Source organism: Nematolebias whitei, chromosome 10 (assembly GCF_014905685.2).
Source record: "Nematolebias whitei isolate Nwh7 chromosome 10, NemWhi1, whole genome shotgun sequence".
Taxonomy (NCBI): Eukaryota; Metazoa; Chordata; class Actinopteri; order Cyprinodontiformes; family Rivulidae; genus Nematolebias; species Nematolebias whitei.
Window position 1 is genome coordinate 20,882,901 of NC_056507.1, and position 14,786 is coordinate 20,897,686.

Below are 14,786 nucleotides of genomic sequence, written 5' to 3' on the forward strand. Positions count from 1 at the left end.
GCGCTTCAGCCTGCTGTGCAGTTGATGCTTTCACCAGTATCACCGACTGTCATCTCTTAGCAACCACCTCTTTAACCAGTAGATGAAACCTATGAGACAAAGAAGAAGAGTGCTCCGTTACAGCTGCTTGTCCAATAAATACAGGACAAACAAGACAATATTGTTCTATTTATTGCATTAGAAAAAGTTACTGTAAAGAAAACACAAAAAAGAAAGAAAAGATAAGAAGCTTGTTCTCTTTGAAAACCTGAAACAACCATTGCTCTTTATTCTATTTAGGGGCATTGTCCCCCACTGAGACTAATGTCATCTGACAAGTAAAACTGAAAAAAAGTTGTGGTTTATTGACTGATGTGATGCACATTTTTGGCGTCTTTGCAAATGTATGCAGTGGTTTGGAAGAATGCCTCAAACTTGTGCAATACAAAAGTTTGCTTGATCAATTAGTGAGCATCATGAGGTGTGTGGTGACCCATGCAGTTGTAGATATGGTAACATTCCCCACCAGAGCATTTGAAACACATGTTATTTAAACTGACATCTACCAAAATGATTTCTTAAACCTTTTTTTTCCTCCATTTTCTTTAATAATAACGCTATCTATATCTATTTATTTCTAAAGGCACGTTCCATTTTTAAAAGTGATGCTTTCTTTCTAAAATATTTCCAGTTTTGAATATGACATTCCCTAAAGTTTCAGTCTAAAGATGTTACAAACATGACAAGTTAAATAAGGGAAGTCAACAAGAAAAAGTGACCAAGACAAGGCTTGAACATGACGGATGGCATAAGAAAGGGAAGGAATTGAACTGCTATTTAGAAAGAATTGTGCTTTTGGTGTACCTCAGTAGTTTGTATTTAAAACTGAAGTATTGCTAGAGTAACTACATAAAATAAAATAAAAATTGGACTTTGTTTATTTCTCACAATCAGCAAATTTTGAAATCTCAGTTCCATCAAACCCCATCAGTCAGATACTGCAGAGACATTAATGAGCTCGTTGTTAAATATGCTAAATCTGCACTGAAAGATGTGGCAGTAAACCTTGACAAGAAAGCACACGGATGGCTTTTCACTCATCTCACCCTGGCACTTACATGCAAAAGAAAACCTATTTTGATCCGTGTAAATACATTAAAATCTAAAGATGTGCCTGAATGCAAAGTGCAAACTGGAATTCTTAGTCTAACAAGTTCAAATAAATTGCAATTTTGCTGACACCAAACATTTAAGTGCTGTAGCAAACTGCTTTGCATAGCTTATCTGTTGCATGGCTTTTGACATGTAGCCGCTGTTAGAGCTACAAATAGAAGTTAGAAACAATGTGGGCAGAACCACAGAAAAAGCTAACTTCATTCTAGCATTGACCACAACAAGCTTTTGCAAAAGAAAGCATGTGCGCTTTATTTTTCCACATCCATTATATATATATATATTTGTTTATTTTACAGAAGCTACAGCAATCAGCAAAAGGCTAAATTTAAATAACTGCAATGACAGGAAGCTCTGAAAAGATGGAGCTTTTGCCAAAGTTTGGTTGATCTTATCTGGCAAAACCTTAAAGATGCTGGAAAAACTTAATAGTCTATGATCACTTATAAGACTCATTGTTTTTCTTAGGCCTCTTCCTGCATTTATTTAAACAAAACTCCTGAGCAAAACAGAGCTGTCGTCTCAATTTTGGACCTACCTATAACTTTTAGTTCGCTTAAACATTTCTGTTCTGCCACATAATAAAGGCTTTTGAAAGTGCAGCATGGCCCTGCAAATATGAGACAGGCACATTTTAATCTATTTCAGAAATAAGACCCACTTATTAAGATCTACTCCACCTGCCATGTGATCAGATCAGTCACTGAAGAATGTACAGAATGAAGAGAAGTTACACCAGCCAGGTACTTGCTAATTGTCTTGTACAAAACAGGCAATTAACAAACAAAACAACAAAACATTATCTATATATATTATAAATAGGGTTCACAAAACACGTGTAACAGAGTAAACAATCGCTTCCTCCACCAGATGTGGAAACTTCCTGTTGCAACAAGCCACCCTTCTTTTGCCGTATTGTGTAAATAAACTTTAACTGTCATTTTAAATTAACTTTAGGTGTTACTTCCTTCCAGTAACTTCCAGGTAGCGAAGTTGTAGTTTGAGGCTAAAGCTACAACAAAAGTGAACATCGCTAGCTTAATTAACTTAAAAGTGCTCGGTAGAAGTACAAGTAAAGTACTCACCAGTGACTAAAAAGTTGAATTTAGGCTGGGGGTGTTCATTGACTTGCTCTGTGACACTCGTCTCGGCTTCTTGAGAAGTTTGCTGATGTTTGCAGGTGGTGTCGCAGGTCTGCGAGTGCAGGAATTTCACTCACAGCAGCAGCAGTAGTGACGGGGCGAATTTGTGGGGCGGGGCTTCAACTGCCATCCGCCGGTATCCATAGCAACGCTGACACGGAAGTTCGTCCACCTTCGCGCGCTTCTCCTGAAAGCCGAAGATCTTTATCTTCAGTTCTAGTATGAGGAAATGCCGCCAAAGTAATTTCAATATATTTAGAAGTAGAACGTTACCAATGATAAAATTTGGTTTTGTAGGTGAAGACAGGAGGAAAACTAAACTTAAGCGTTTGAATAAACAATATAACAAAAACAAAAAAAGTCCCTTGACCCAAGCATGGGTCACATTTTTGTCTGCAGGAAAATCACACGTGCAGCAATGGTGTAACAGTTTTGTCAATGTATTTAATGTGTGCCTTTTTTCACAACATCATTTTGACAGGAAGCTACATGTGCATTCATTTACAATGAAGATAAATGCCCTAATGAACATTTCAAATAAATAAGAGACACCAGTCACACTCGATATGCTAAAATATAACATAAACAAACGTCTTAATGATGAATAAATAAATGTGTCTCAGATTGTGTCCAAAAAAAAAAAAAGAGATGGATTTCAGTTTGTAATTATCACAACTGTACATGAATTTTATTGGTTAAGAAAATAAATCTATATATGGTTATATTTTGTTAAGTTACTGAAGGAAAAATGTGATAAGGAAAAATTTCCTATCCTGTTTCTAAGTCCTAGTTGTACTCTATTGACTCGTTATAGCAGTGGCTTTTAAAGGGGCTTATATAGAGCTGTTTTATTGCTAGTTATCATCCATCCCATCTTTTAGAGCATGCAAGCAAATGGAGGCCTCATTTGTTAAATCACTGTGTCCAACAATTGCTTTTATACTTGTATTGATTGGAATGCACATTAAGGAATAGATACCACAACAGTATTTATACAAACCATTATGAGATTTCCACATTCTTACACATGACCTGATTGTTTTTTTCAGTAATGCTATACTACTAATTTATCTGCACAAATATACCTATATTTTATTTGCCTGCAAGCTTGATTTAATATTAATAAAACATTTGTTTTACAAATAAGAAACATGCCTATGATGTGAAAAGAAGATTAATGCCGATTAGACAACACTTTTGACAAAACCTTGTTAAAATGTGGAAGGAGAAAAGGAAAACAACTCAAATGTTCTACAGGTAATAACTCAAATAAAGAATTTCATGTCAATAAAATCTGATGGACGATTCAGCCTTAATTGTATTGAAAAAATTTTTTACAACCAACTATTTCCCACAGTCTGCATGTGCACTTAAACAGAATAAATGCATTTACCTAAAATTGTTTGTCAGATTATGAAAACGTAATGTAAATTGGAAAAGACTAAATGAAACATGGCCAGATGTGATTTGTGTGCAGTTGTTCTACCAATAAGGAACAGATGAGGGCAGTGCAGGATATGTTGTTGATTTACTTGAAACGGGGAAATTCCTTTCAGCATGTTTCCAAACCAAAGAACTAAAGCTCAACCATCTGTATTTAGTGAAGTTATTATGGTTTCAATAGATGTTTTTTTTTTTATCATAATACTGCAATCTCAAATTGTTGTCCAACATTATACATGAGGTGGTTGTTGTTTTTCCTTCAGATCTTCTGCTAAATGGGCAAACTTGCATGAAAAAAAAAAAAGACAATAGTTATATGCTGGATGCTCTTCCTGCCACAAGCTGAGCTCAAACCTGCAACCTCAGGATTATAAAATGTTGGCACTGAACCACCGAGCTACCGCAGCCCAATGAGCTGGTGACTCTTAATGGAGGATGAAATGTCTCATAATGTACAATTAAGGTGTTTGTTTGCAAAGCAGCCGAAGCAGGAGTGAAACCACTCTAACATGCAGGATGAGTTTTTCTCTCTTAATGGAATGAAACTTCATGGATGTTCCACGTGTTGATTTTTGACTGTCCTCTTCTTTTTTATTCTGCTTCACAGGAACCAGATGCAGGCGAGGCCATGCTTCAGATGAAAGTCCAGAGCCAGATGTGTTTTCTGGGGAATACTTTAGTGTTGATGGTCAATATTGCACACATTTCATGCACGAGTGAAGGAAACAACAAATAGGTCATTTGTCCATTTTGGAATAAGTACTGAAATTGTGACAAGCTGATTTATTCAGGGAGAGGGATAAAATAATATTTATTTAGATTTTCAGGCACAAAAAAAAAAAAAAAAAGTTCCGAAGCCTGACTGAAGATCTACTGAAACTAATTTTGAATTAATTTCCCCCTGTGTAAAGGAAAACCAGAGGCAAAAAGGAAGAAAGCTTGTCCAGCCTTCGAAGGACTGACATCAGAAAAGAGTTTAAATGAGTGCAAAAAAAGTGGAATTAGCCAAAAAAAAAAAAAGGTTAAAATGTGCATAAAAACAGCTAAATAACTGAAACGTGTATAAATAAGCTGAATGGAGCAACAAGCTAAAATTAGCAGAGCAAAGGAGGACAGAAATGTTGTGGTTAGCAGAAAGAATCTGAAAGTAGTTCAAAACAGCTGAAAAAGCTGTTAAAATTAGCTAAAAGTAGCTGAAAAAAAACTAAATTTGCACAAAGAAGCTGAAAGAAGCTGAAGCAGAACAAAAATATGAAAAGAGCAGTAAAAGGTTGTAAAATGAGCTCAATTAATTTTCCATGAGGAAAAAAAATGGCAGAAAATGTCAAATATTTCAAAAAGCTAAAGTTGCACCAATACCAAAAGTAGCGCCCTTGAACAAGCTGAACGTTTAGATTTATGATTTGTTGAAATAGCACAAAAATTATGGAATGGAAAAGATGCCGAAAAATTTACGGAAGGAAAATGGATCACAATAGTGTGAATGCTTCATAAACATTCACACAATAATTTTGTTTTATCTGTTCTGTGTTTCAGAAGTTTTTGAACAGAGTTTGAATTCCCTCAGAGAACCTGTAGATGGCGCTGTTCTCTGAAATATGTCACTCACGCTTGCGTGCTCCATCGAGTTATTTTCTTTTTTACAAAGCTGACATTACTAAATGTGAATGCTCAAATAAAAATGAATATTGATGGGATATTACTGCTGTGCAGCAGAAACTATTTTATGAATGGATAATCCCAGATGTGGTTCATTTTTAGAAAATATTTGCAAAAGCAAATGTGTTGATTTCTGGTGTCTTGCTCAAAAGAGAAACGTTTTTTTTTAGAAATCCTGCAGCTTTTTACTGTGAGAGGGTAAATTTGGGTGTAAATGTAATTAGTTTTTTATGAGTTACTGTCTGGGAGCTTTAGTCAAATCAATTTATTTTTACAACAAAACAGTCCCTCAGCATACGCCCTCTTATTTTGCTCTTGTGTTCTGTTATTTTTATGCATTTTTACATTACAGTAAAAAAAAAAACATGCTGGCTAAGGAGTCTTGTTTTTCAGCAAATGTGGCAAGATGTTTGGCATGCACTCATGTGGCAACCTGGCATCTTACAGTCCTGCTGCCAAGTTGGACTCCGATGGTGTGCTTTGTGCATGTAAAGCAAGCTCTCTGATAGTATCTGTTCTTATCAGGCAGAGTCTATTGTGCAAAAAAAAAAAAAAAGTTATTACGTGCTCCATTTACAGATTGGCTGCTAAACAAGACAGCATGTCTGTTTGCTGCTCCTTCAGACTGGAATCAACTACCAAACGACTTGAAGTGGAAGGAGTTGGTCTCTTTGAATATTCTTATGGCCATTCTTCATGATCCTGTGGATGAGACATCTGTTTGTAAATGTTTTAAGTTATGTGTTTTCAGATGTTCTGGGCATCGTATTTCCCTGTCCTCTTTTTTATTTTTATTTTGGCTATTTAAGGTGGTGACTTTTATTTAGCTGTTTATAGCCTTTTTTGTTTGTTGTTTGGTTTGAGAGGTGAATGGGCATCACAGGTTATCCCTCATATGGTTTAGATCCTATCTCTCTGACAGAACCTTTTGTGTCATCATTAAGGATTTTAGTTAATCATCGGCATCTCTTGTGTGGGGGGTACCGCAGGGGTCCATCCTCGGCCCTCTTCTCTTTTCTTTATACCTGCGGCCACAAGGCGCTGTTTTCTGGAAACATAACATACCCTTTCATTTCTACGCTGATGACTGTCAAATTTATTTCCCTCTGCACAGTGGTGCACGTTCTATTCAACCTCTTCTTGACTGCTTGGTTGACATCAGGGACTGGATGTCTTTAAATTTCTTAAGCTTTAATGAGAAGAAGACTGCAGTCATGTTGTTTCCTCGTAATGGCACAATCAAAAACCATGGTATCGACCTCTCCTCTCTAGCCTTATTAGAGAAACAAAGAGTTACAAATCTGGGAGTGATAATGGACCCTTCCATGAAACTTCAGTCATGTAAACATGATTGTTAAACCCTGTTTTGTTTTGTTTTGTTTTGTTTTGTTTTGTTTTGTTTTGTTTTGTTCAGCTGAGGCGACTGTCTAAACTGAAGCCTATACTGTCCAAAAATAATCTTGAGACAGTAATACATGCGTTCATAGCATCCAGGCTTGATTACTGCAATGCACTTGGAATCAATTAGACCTCCATTACATGATTACAATTGGTCCAAAATGCTGCAGACTGATTTTTAACCAGTACCGGCAAAAAAGAGCACATTACACCAGTTCTGGCCTCCCTGCACTGGCTCCTGGTTCACTTTTGAATTCAGTTCAAAATCCTTTTGTGCGTTTTTAAATCTCAGAACAGTTCTGTCCCCTCAGCCATATGTCCCACAGCGCTCTCTGAGGTCAGCAGATCAGATGTTTCTTTTGGTTCCAGGAACTCATCGTAAGCTCAGAGGTGACAGGGCCTTCTCTGTTGCTGGTCCAAGACTGTGGAATAACTTACCACCACAACAAAGTCCATGCTCAATAATCCAGGTATACAATTACCACCAAACTTACCACCACATTTCACCCCTTCTCTCACTGTTTTTAAGTCTAGTTTAAAAACCCACTTTTATTCCTTGCGTTTAACACTGTGTGATTTGTTTTTATTATGTCTGTATTCTACAATGTTAGCCATTTAGTTATTATCTTATTCATATCTATATTTTTATTTTACTTTATGGCTGGCCTTGTTGCTGTTTTAAGCGCTCTATAAATAAAGTGGTATGGTTTATTTCATGTTTCGTGATTCTTGTGTTTAGGTTTGTTACTTGTATCTTCTCCTGTGTTCCACTGATTCACCTTTTTCCACAGCTCCTCAGCCATTCCTGCCACGCCCACTTACACCTGCTCCCTGTTCACCTGTCACAGCTGTAGCCACTCTCGTTATTCCCGGTCTGTTTAATCTCTTGGTGTTTACCACATTCTTAGCTGAGCATTACTGGCTTTCATACCACAGTCTACACCTTTTCATGCTCGCTCCCCCCTGGGTTTTTGTAAGTTTGCTGCCATGTCATCATTATTTTGAATGTGTTTTTTTTTTTTTTTTACCTCATCCAAATCTCCTGCCAACTATTACACAAGTAAAATCAAACTACTGATGGAGGAAATGTCTCTTTTTGACACATCATAAAATTTTGCGTGTAGTTAAAAAAAAAAAAAAATTAAAAACGAGCCTTGTAGAATCATTACTTACAAAATGTGTTGTGTGAAATAAGTCCCAGCTGATTTATTCTCAGCCAATTTCACAATCTGTGCAAATAAAGACATCTTTTTCAGTCTTTTACTTGGCTGAAGCTTTCACATTTTGCTTTTTACAACCCAAAAATGTCCAATTCTGTTCATAAAAGTAGAAAATGGACAATTTTCAGACTGACAAAACTTAAAAATGTTACTACTTCTTAAACTTTGCAGGTGTTATTTCAATCATACCAACACCTGAGAGAAACTAACTTAGATTTGTGTTGTTTCATGAAGAAAAGCTATAGTCACAAGCAAAACAAAGAAACAACTTCAATACTTTTCATCTTCTGTTGCACTGCAAAAAGGTTTATTTTTCACTTTTCAAGCTCCCTGTGAGTGCAAACAAGAATTTTGCACATCTTATAAGGAATAAAGCTTTATGAAGATTTTTTTTTTCATCCACGTAATTTAATTTTAATACAAAATTAGTCAAAAAAAGAAACGGTGGTCAATGTTTAAGTCAATTTATAGCATATAAAAACAACAAAAGTTGACCAAAGTGCTTTTCACTTCACAGGGTCCACAAAGTGTTTCTAGACCACCGGTTTTACTTCATTTTTTGACCTTCTTTACCTCCAGATCAGTGCTTTTATACAATCAGTTATCCAGTCATGATTGACTGATTCTATGTCACGATCATTTATGTCAATGTTTTCACACTTCTTTTAGCTTCACGGACGCATTGCTCAGCTGAAAATGAAAGGATACAAATTTTTAGTGGATCAAAAGCATAAAAAAGGTTTGTAGTTTAAAGCAAAACATCTTGAAAGGCCATTTATCAAATTGATGCAAATCATATATATATATATATATATATATATATATATATATATATTACTTTGTAAAATCATTGTTTCGTTTTGGAAAAAAAAGGCTGTAATAATAAAATACTTTAATAAATTATATTTTATAACTTTTTTAAAAGGTAATGAAATGGCTTACATGCAACCTACAGTGTCACAATCAAGTGTAAAGCAACTGGACTTCTCCGACACTTATTTGTGTGAAAATGTGTGATGTACTGAAAGTTGGTTTAATGTAAGTAAACAAACAAAAGCTAATTTCTCATATTTATCTAATAACTGAATGTACATGAGCTTTGATTCATTTAAACAGTGTGCAAAATGAACGTCACCAACACTTAAAATTTGTTTAACCAAGTTAAGCTTTTTGCTGCACTTCTGTTTCTTTATTGTGTGAATGTTTAAGAAGCATTCACACTATTCTGATCCATTTTTCTTTTGTACGTTTTCAGTCATCTTTCTCGTTCTACAATTTTTGTGCTATTTCACCAAATATATCAAAAAGTTAATCTCGTTCAGGACAATCCTGCTATGACTTTTGGTATTGGTGCAACTTTACCTTTTTGAAATATTTAGCCTTTTCTGCCATTTTTTTCTCCTTATAGATCTGTTTACAACATGCTCCTTTCACATTTAGTTCTGGTTCAGCTTTTTCAGCTTCCTTATGCAAATGTACAAAGTTTTTCAGCTGTTTAGCTATTTTGTGCTACTTTCAGATACTTTCTGCTAACTACAACAGTTGTGTGCTTCTAACTTTTTCTGCTCCTTTCAGCTTATTTTTGCAAGTTTCAGATTTTTCTGATATTTCATACTATTCAGCAGTTTTTATGCAAATTTTAGCTTTTTCGGCTAATTCCGCATTTTTTGCACACATTTAATCTTTTTTTCTGCCAAACTCAGCAAAAGCGTGCTCTCTTCTAGTAATTTAAGCTTATTTCTGTTTTTTAGATACTTTTCAACTTTTTTTTTTAACCAATTTCAGCATTTTTCAGATAATTTCCACTTTGTTGTTCTCACTTCTGCTTCTTTCAGCCTAAATGGGCAAATGTGTTCTTTCTGCTTTCTTCTGCTAATATTGTATAAGCTTGTTCTAACGTTTCAGCTACATTTTTAGCATTTTTTTTAGGTAGTTTCATAATTTTTGTGTTCATTTCTGCTAATCCTAAATCAGCAAAATGGCATTTCTGCTTTCTTCTGCTAACTTGGGCTTGTTCTTCTATTTCAGCTACATTTCAGAATGTTTTTAGTTAATTTTTTTAGCAATAGTCTTTAGCAATAAGCATTCATACTGCATTTTCGCAGGAAATGCAATTTCTCTAGTTAATGTCTTGTAATTGTAGATGGAAAGTAAAAGTTGTGAAATATTCTCATTGTTTGATAAAGATGTTGGCCCATAAAGCTTCACACCTATGCTTGGGATCATTTTTCTGCATGGTAACAGTTTATATAGCCACATTACTTAGTGAATACCTGAAACAAAATGCAATTTTTGAGAGCTTTCACCTAGACAGGGTCATGTTTTACAAACAATATTACATTTATGATTTTGTATGCCTTTTAGATAGTTTACTCCTCTCCTTACATCCCATTTTTTATTTACTAATTCTAGCTTACAACAGCTTCATTTTAAAGCCACAAGTTTTATTCCTCCTGCCTGGATCCAAATCAGTTATCTGTCTGTGGTCCTGATAGAACACAAACTTGTTCGTACGGTGAAAGATTGTGTAAAAAGGGTGATCATCACAGCATGCATAGCTTATCAGCCACAACAAAGGTGAGGACTTCATGTCTTTATAAGTCTTACTTTTGTTCAAAAACGCCCTTTCTGCAGTTGTTGTGACGGAAAATTCTGAGACAGTAAGTTATTCTGTAGACGCTGTCAGTTTGTAATGAGGTAAATGGAGAGATGCTGGACCTCCCACTGATAATCACTGTGCTGGAAGGGCGTTGTCCTCTGTCTGGGTGGTACATCTTGTAAAATGTCTTCTCTGACCAGACGTTCAGAGAACTTCCAGCCATGTGTTTGTCTGCATTCTCTAAAGGCCATCAGTCAGGGTGAGGGTCAGACCAAAACAGCCTCACCCAAGGCTGACACACAAGTTTTTTAAAATAACTGTTCTGCAGGTGGATTTTACTCTTGCAGGATGAATTTCTCATACTTTTTGAATTAAAATATATAATTTATCTGTAGATGATTGGATTCAGGATTCTGGCCATTTGGTCCAGCTGTGAGTCTGAAGAATGAGCTGAAAAAAGATGGAAGGTTTAAGAAATAACAATAAATCTTAACCAGTGTGCCATAACTCAAATAAGTTTTTGGATCATCTCGCCAGTCACAGCATGAAATTCATCTGTTTAGTTGGATGTTTCAGCTTTTCTGTTGCTATTAAAAGTCACAAAAAGGTTTTGCTTTTGTGAAATTAAATCATCAGTGAGCCGGTCTCCTGACTATCACAAGAAAAGGCTGCCGAGTTGCTTCAGAGTTGGCAGATGGCGGCACACTTTCACTCCTCTGATCTGGGTCACTGATCTGGCCCAGACCAGAGGAGATTGCTTCATAATCTTTCGCTCAAAGTCACAAGAAACTTGTGAGTTTTCCCTCTACTGAACAAACCACTTGTAATTTTTTTTTATTTAAATATCGATTTAAACAGAAAGATGAAAATGGAAATCTTAGAGTTCTGTTTTAATTAATAATCAGCAAAATCCTACGAGAAGTTTATATAAACAACTTTTCAGATAAACAAAGTAAAGTCATACTAGGTTTTTTTTTTTTTTTTTTTTAATGACGGACTTTTCAAATAGAGAAAATATCTATGGTGCTTCAAATAAACCAATAGATTGTTTCAAAATTTCTGCATGAGACAAAAAACGTCCAGATCAAGACATAAATGAGTCTTTCGAAGTTCTTGAGAAGGTAAATGTTTGGAGTCTCCTGGTTGAAAGGACACAATGTTCCAAAGGAAAAAAAAAAAGCCTCGATTTATTCCATAAAAGCAGAAAACATGACATTTTAAATGTCACATTTCTGTGTATCAAATCCAAACAACTTAACTTGCACTAGATTGCATCATAAAATAAACCCAATAGTGGAGTTTTGCATATGTTCTGATAAATATATAGTACTTTACATACAATAGTCTGGTTCTTGGTTTGGATTATGGTCTAAATCCACAGTTTAAGCAAGTTTGTGCTTGTATCTGTGCAAATGTAAATTTAAAACTGTCAGTCATGAACCTGGTTGCTCTACAAACAACATGGTGGCATTTCAAAATGATGGCAAAGTTATCAAAATAAAGATAAAGCATTTTTATATGCATCAGTAATTGTATGGGAAGCCATTGTTAAAAGCTTGAATTTGTCAATATCTCAGGTGCCATGTGTAATTAGGTTAGTCAAACAAAAGACTTAAGCACAATGTTATTTGTAATTTTGTAAAATTACCTTAAGCATTGTTTGATTTTATATTATTTTTTTAATGTCTTGTCATCTTTGCATTTCTACTGTTTATGTCCCAGTCCCATCTCAAGTATCAGTTATTGATTCAAACATTTTTGGATTGATGGAGATCAGGGTAATTGAAATGTCTAACTCTAACTTCACTAAATTTTATAAGAACAATGGATTTTAATATGGCTGATTTTTAATTTTATTGTGTTAATTCAGTTTAAATGTCCATTGTCACATCTGTAATACCGTTGTTTGTAAAAAATAAAAAAAAAATAAAAAGCTCATCTGCGAAATGTAAGAAAACTATTTTGATCACAGCATTGTTGATCATAACTGCTTTATGATAAGTAGATTACTTGGATTTTAATTTAACGTTAAGATAATTTCTCTTACTGCATTTCAAAGTTAATGTGAAGTAAAGTATGCACATATTCAATTCAATAAGTACTGTGTTTAAAGTCTGACATTTGGAAGTGTTCTCTGCAGGATTATGGAAGAATTAAATGCAGACTCAGTTCAAGTAGTCCATCTTAAATGACTCAGATCTGTATCGAGCATAAATAAAAATTTCCAGCATCACTAATTGTTTCCAACACTTTATGAGCTTCAAGTTCTGTTCATAGTTAGAATCATTTATATTTGCGATTTATTTACTCACACAGTAAGTTAAATAGGAAATTGATAGACTAAACACATGTAATTGATGTGTGACTGTAATCTGACATTTTCAATTCCTCTTGCTATGATTTTATGTTTGAAACCTCCTCCAGTCTTTGACACTGGTCCAGTCTGGCACATTGTAAACATGCCGTTCATCTGGACTGTAAAGGAAAACAGCTGAAACAAGTGTGTGAACGTAGAGATATACGTACGGAGCTGTGTGCAGCACACACTCATGTCACCCTTGAGGGTAATCGTCTAAAATGAAGTCATTTTTAAATTCATGATGGATTGCAGGTGCTTTGCTATTTTTTCTGCTTGAGTTTTGTTAATGAAAGTGTTGCACGGTCTCCTCCATGCATGGGCAATTAATCATTTCTGAGTGTTGCTAGTACAGGGAACACTTTTGGAATTGGCTTTGAATAAACTCCAATTCTGGCAGAGAAATCACAAACACTCGGGAAAAAAAAACACTGTTGGGAGTGATAATCCAGTGTAAGAGAAGCTGCTTTGGCTTCTATTCCCTGTTTTATACTGCAATCTCTCAGGTTTAAAGAAAACTGTTAGATTCTTCTTTAGCAGATTTGTAGGCATCTGGACATTAATGGAAAGTTGGTGAAGTTGCTGTGCTGTGTCACTAAAGCAGATTTCATTGCACCAATATTTTCACTGGCCATGTGGCTTCATTCTCTTGTTTTCTTCTCCCAATAACAAATTTAGGGCCCAATAAACCGTCCAGTCAGTGGAAAATTAAGTGCACATTAAATGCAAATATAAACATTGTTAGTACTGTGTGAAAGTCATTAACCATTTACAATTCCTTTGACTTTTTCATTTGTTTTCAGCCAAGTTTCTTTACATGACCATTTCCTGAGGAATGTGTTGTCGTGCTTGTTATCAATAACATGAATCACTGAACCACACACACACACAAAAAAAACACTTTACAGAACGTAAAAAGTAGTTTTCATCTAATAAATGATTTATTACACAATGCAGCTGCATTCGAAGAATATTGAAAAGGTGCATTCAAACTCTTAGCTCAATCTAAAAAAGTTAAATCTGGTCCTCTGGACATTCAAAAAAAACAAAACAAAGCAAAACAACAAAAAATGTAGAAACGTTTCGTCTCTCATCCGAGAGACTTCCTCAGTCTGAGCTGCTGTATTCAGCTCAGTCTCTTCCCTCTTCCTTGCTGTTTTCTCAAACTCTCTAACTAGTTTGAGGCAATCCTGGCCAAAGTGGTTCAAAATATCCTGATGCATGCTCAATAATCCAGGTAGAAAAATCTAAAAAAGTTAAATCTGGTCTTCTGGACATTCAAAAAAACAAAACAAAGCAAAACAACAAAAAAATGTAGAAACGTTTCGTCTCTCATCCGCAAAGTGGCCACTTTGGCCAGGATTGCCTCAAACTAGTTAGAGAGTTTGAGAAAACAGCAAGGAAGAGGGAAGAGACTGAACTGAATACAGCAGCTCAGACTGAGGAAGTCTCTTGGATGAGAGACGAAACGTTTCTACATTTTTTGTTGTTTTGCTTTGTTTTGTTTTTTTGAATGTCCAGAGGACCAGATTTAACTTTTTTAGATTTTTCTACCTGGATTATTGAGCATGCATCAGGAGATCTTAGCTCAATGTTTTTTGTTCCCTGTTAAGGGTGAAGAGGGGTAACAGAACATACCCTCAGTCTGTCTGTCCATTCGTCCATTCGTCACTGCACACTATGAACATTAGAACGTGAACAATAATTGGAAGTATCAACTTCAGTTTAGGTGTGTGGCTGCATCTAGACATCAGAAAGGTCACCATCAAAAACTGGGTTGTCACTTCAAAATTCAGAGATGGCCACCACCTTGTGTG